Genomic DNA, 6,000 nt, shown 5'->3' on the forward strand with positions numbered 1-6,000 from the left:
CAGTTGCACAGATGTGGTTCCTAGCTAGTCATAAGTTGTGATTTCTAATGGTTCTCAGACTTTCCTCCACTATGGCACTACAGGAGGCTTACTCCACACCCTAGCTGGGACAGGATACCAGAGAGGTTGCCCCGGCGGCACAGCCCCTTCTAATGAATATTTGGGCTGCGCCCTGCAGTGATGTCATGCCGAAACGCCTCATTGGCATATGAATTAAATTACAGAGTCCCCAAAAACAATGCCAAGGATCAGGCAAGGTTCGTCAACACCCTGTGACATAGCAGCCATGCTTGTAACCTCCTCGTAGTTTCCCTTTGACAAAAGGCCTTGGGAACTTTAGCTTTACTTAAAACTAATTTAGCCTTAACATGTGTTTCAAACTGGTCATAATAACTTAAACTGCAGTGTTGGGGACAGCATAACATAGGGGTCAGATCTCATATGGTAAAGTGTCAAGCCTGACAGGGATTAGCATCTCCGTTTATTCCGCGATACCTAGTGACTCTATAGCCAATTGTGTTCGTGATCTCAAATTGAGCATATTAGAACACCATTAGAATGTCATTCTCAGCATATAACAGATACTGGGGCCAGGACTACGTATTCAAGGGGCTGAATTAGAAAAACATAGCTGCTTTCTTCCAGAAAGTGTGCCACCCTTGTTCGCAGTCTGTGTGTGGTATTGCAGCTCAGTTCCATTAATTGGAATTTTACCTCTCTGTTTTCCCTCTGTACCATTGTGGAGGATTTCTAGAAACCAAATTATCGGTAAAAATGTATTTTAATTTTTTTTTTTTATTTTGTTGGTAAACTTACAAAAATCCCATGAGCTTCCATTATAGTCCTTGCAACCATATGTGTCCGTTCCATCTTGTCGGTGCTAGTTTACATGCAGCGTTCCATACTGGAGTTAGTTCCCTCAAGAAGATCAATGCTTTTTGTCTTCTGTCCTTGTGCTACTTGACTCTCCATGGAAGGATGGATAAGAGATCATGTCTCTGGCCCATTCTACCTGCTGTGTGAACCATCTGAGCAGAGTTGGTGCTGTTTGACAAATGTGTAAAACTTTACCACACAAGTATTTTTTAAGTTTTTTTTTTTTAATTTTTGTTTTATAAACGTTTCATCCTACTGAACTGTCACCTGCTGATCATGACGCGGCCCCTGATCTCAAGCAGAAGTGGGAAATGCCCTGGAACATGTGCTCTCCAATGCTGCTTTTCTTAAAGACTCAGGATTATGTGTATTTCTCAGCATGTTTTTTCCACATGTGACAGCGAGAATTGAGGAATTAAGGAGTCTTTCATGTATATACAATTAAAAAAAAAAAAATCTACATCGAGACCTTGCATTTTGTGTATGATGAATACATACTGTATTATTTTAGATGCTCATTGTATGAACCATCCTCCATGTTCATGTATGTCCTACAATAGAAACGGTTTCTTATTTCCACGGACCTAAAGGAATCCAGAACTACAAAATGTGTCTTCTCTCGTTAATCTTGACAGCATGTATTGGAATCTATAAGAAGAGAAAAATGGCGGATCTAAGAACGAGAATGTTTTCTGCTATTACTCCTTGAGTAAATGAATGCTTTTCATTTACTTAGATTGTCCGTTTACTGATCAGTATACTGCATATTTATCAGCCTGCCCATCCATTATTAGGATTACTGTTCTTTGTATCCTTGTTGTGAAATGCTCAATCTATTATCTATTTAAATACATTATAATTTGTATACACTTGCATCATTTTCCCAATATAAACAATGTGATGGGTTGCTCCCAGAATCTGATTTTACAAGGTCTGTCTGTTTGGGGGGTTTTTGGTGTGTGCATGTGGTCCCAAGCTGCTAAGGCAACCCAACAGGTAAGACACCTCAGATTGGAGTGTGTTATGTTACTATTCCAATATGGCAATATTGGAATGAAATCTGCTCCCTAAAATTTCACACTGATTTCAATAGATGGGTATAGTGGGTAGAGATACAAATATCATACATAATATGCTATTTAATATATGGTATAAGGCCTAATCCACACACAGTTTTTTTTCCAGGATGTCCTGGAGGAAAAACAGTCAGTTTAGCAGATTCACAAAAACTGGCAATAAATGGCCACAAGGTGGAGCCTGCCTAGGGCTTACTAGGCAATGTTATAGTGAAAAACTGATGGCACGTTGATGTTGCATTAGTGTGCCCTCTGACCCATTGACTTCTACTCTAGCTTCCATTCTGGAAAAAAAACAGACCATATAAGTGCAGGTTCCATTTTTTTTAATATAATGGGTAAGGTTGTGTTTACACAGTGTCTTTGCAGTGTTTAATGTATACATTTTATGGGGGGGGGGATACAATTGTGTGCTATCCGTTTGGACAGTTTTTCCATTGACTTCCATTATAAAAAAAAAATATACCTTACATTGAGGAGCTGAGGCAGGTGGAATTCCGAGCAGAGTCTGTAATGGGGATTCCGCTCGAAATTTCAGCACTAATTGCTCAGTCTAAACTGACCCTTAAACACTGCAAAAATGCAGTGTGAACCCAGCAGTGGTGAAAAATATATATTTTTTTTTTTCTGTCTGTGAATAAGCATCAGATGTGTTAGTGAGGCCTTACTATATGCAGTAAGGGTCCATGTACACAAAGATTATCTGCCAAAGATTTGAAGCCAAAGCCAGGAATGGCTTTATGACCTGATATCTGTTTATAGTCTGTTTCTGGCTTTGGCTTCAAATCTTTGGCAGATAATCTGTCAGATAATCTTTCTGTGTAAATGGACCCTAAGCTTCCTCCATAGATAGCCAGTAGGTTATTATCTAATTTACTGTCTCCTGTTCAGGATTTGAAAAATATGGCTGCCTTCCTACAGAATCAGCACAACTAGAGATGAAAAACGTGATATGAATCCTACTGCCTGGAAAAGATGGGGCTGCAGCAATCTTAACCCCTAGACGACCTAGGACGTACCGGTACGTCCTGGAAGTCTGTCCCCAGACGACTCTGGACGTACCGGTACGTCCTGAGCTATGAAGCTTCATAGCAGGTGGGGGCCGGCTGCAATCAGCAGCCGGCACCTCACCGTTAATGACGCGCTGCAGTGTGACATCAACTCCTTAAAAGCCATTTAAGTGTAAGTGACGGGGAGTCCCCTGTCACTTACCGATCGGGACTCCTGCAGTGTGACTGTGGGGGTCCCAATCGTTAAAACGGACTGCCGGAGGTTTTTCACCTGCCTCCGTGCCGTCCGATCGGCGCTCTGGTCACTGAGCCTGCACAGGCAGGCCCAATGAGCAGAGCGCCGATAACACTGATCAATGCTATGCCTATGGCATAGCAATGATCATTGTGTAAAATGAAACTAATGAATGTACAAGTCCCCCAAAGGGACTTAAAATGTATATAAAAAAAAAGGTAAAATCACTAACACACAACCCCAAAACCCCTCCCCCAATAAAAGTCTAAATCACCCCCATTTCCCATTATACACATAAAAAAACAAAAACATAATATACCGTAGCGTGCGTAATTATCCGATCTATTAAAATATAACAAGCGCCATTGTGAACGGCATAGAGGAAAAAAAGTGCACGGATTACCGATTTTATGTTACATATATAAAAGAAAAATTAATAAGTGATTAAAAAGTCTGATCTTCACAAATATGGTATTAATAAAAACTAGAAAAATGACACCCCATACAGCCCCGTAGGTGAAAAAACAAAACCGTTATAATCATCACAATAGGCCCATTTTATTAATATTTATTTGCCAAAAAAAAGGATTTCATTAAAAAAAAATATATATAACATTAGAGAATCTGTGTAACCTGCATATGGTTGTGTTCGGACTGGCCTATAGAATAATTGTATCATGTCGCTGTTACCATATAGAGCATTACGTAGACACAGGAACCCCCCAAACGTTACCATATTGCATTCTTTTTTACGATTTCACCTGTTTATATCTTCATAAATAATATATTTAGGATTCCGTCAGACATGTTATGGTAAAATGAAAGACGCCATTACACAGTACAACTATTCCTGTAACAAACATCTCATTACATGGCCTTGTAGATAGAAAACTGAGAGTGCTAGAGCTCTTAGAAGGGGGGAGGGAAAAACGAAAGCGCAAAGATCAAAATTTGCGTGGTCCACTGGGTCATTTTGGGCCTGGTCCTCAAAGGTTTAAAGTGTAACTATAAAATATTTTGACCATTTAGTTTTAGTTAGCTTAGGCCATGATAAAAAATGTTTTCAATAAACATTAATAAGCTAAAATGAACAGTTTTTTTTAATACATGAAGCTGAATGTGCTCTGAGCCCTGTGTCCGCTTCTGTGTTATTTGTGCAATCCTACTTGACACGCCCCTCCCTGGAAATCCATCCTGAGTAGCAGTTTTGTATGGACTCTGATAGCAGCATCAGATAACAGCCCTGACAGAAACAAAACCTCCTCCCCTATCTCCTTCACCCCCTCCCCTCACAGAGGTTGCTTAGCAGAGCTGGTGTGTTGTGTGAGGAGCAGCGCAGGTAAGAAGCTGGATGGAGGGACAAGTACCCAGTCATTCAACTAGGGGGAACATGCCAGCCATGACTCCAATGTACTGCATGAGGGAGAGTGGGTGAGTCACTGAGGGGAGGACTACAAGTCCCAGCACAACACAGCTGTAGTCCTTCCATAGTACATATAACATTCACTATCAGATGTCTGCAGCAGGTGCCCCCACCTCCATGGCTGACATTATCCTACAGTGTAATGAGAGCAGATGACTGTATCTAATCCCATTGTGTGTGATACCACCTGTTGGGGCTCTGTATCTAATCTCACTGTGTCATACTGTATATTGGGGCTGTATCTAATCCCACTGTGTGTGATACCATCTGCTGGGGCTCTGTATCTAATCTTACTTTGTCATTCTGTATGCTGGGGCTCTGTATCTGATCCCACTGTGTGTGATACCATCTGCTGGGGCTCTGTATGTAATCTTACTCTGTCATTCTGTATGCTGGGGCTCTGTATCTGATCCCACGGTGTGTGATACCACCTGCTGGGGCTCTGTATCTAATCTTACTGTGTCATACTGTATGCTGGGGCTCTATCTGATCCCACTGTGTGTGATACCATCTGCTAAGGTGCTGGTCAGTGACTGGAGAGACGCAGCCAGGAGATGAGGGATAGGCCACACCCACTTTCTGTCAGCCAGGAGAAAAATTCATTTATTCTTCTGAGCCAAACCACTGGGGATATCTCAGCAAGCGCATGCCCGCATCAATGCAGTTTAGGGCTCTTTGTAAAGCGTAACACGTGGGCTTTTTATTTGAGAGATTTCATTTGTTGGCTACTTAAATTATAGTTACGCTTTAGGGACTTATTACACAAGCCGATTATTTTTTTTATTGGCCAGGAGCATTGCTAGAAAAGCTTCTGCAGCCGATTATAGACCCGTGTAAAAGTGACATTGATCAGCTGAGGACGGGGAAAATCTTGGCTGGTCAGGTCCTTAGAGCAGGCCTTAAAATTTATCGCCGGCCACACATCTTTCTGTGTAAACAGGGTTATGAGCGGCCAACGACCATAAAAGAAAACTGATAATATATCTGTGCTGTCAGATTAAAGATCACAATCAGCAGTGTATACTTACCAGCCATGCTGCTTGTGATCTAGGATCCAAGTCTCTCATCCTCTGGCCACCGACTAACTTTAGGCCCTGCCTCCTTCAGAATGATTGACAGCCAGAGAAGGAGGGGTATGAAGATACAGACTGGAGACCTGGATTTGTAACACTAGTATACACTTCTGCTTTTCATCTTTAAACTGACAGCACAGATATATACATAACCCGGAACCCAATACATACATATCTGTGCTGTCAGTTTCCGGGGCTGCACAAGCGATATAAGGATCATTCGTGCAGCCCAGCCACTCGATTTGTTGTGCCAAGTAAAGGCACTGCAAATGAGCACCGATCCCACTGATCGTTGCTCGTTTGCGGC

The sequence above is a fragment of the Dendropsophus ebraccatus genome, chromosome 9 (genome assembly GCF_027789765.1).
Source record: "Dendropsophus ebraccatus isolate aDenEbr1 chromosome 9, aDenEbr1.pat, whole genome shotgun sequence".
Classification (NCBI taxonomy): Eukaryota; Metazoa; Chordata; class Amphibia; order Anura; family Hylidae; genus Dendropsophus; species Dendropsophus ebraccatus.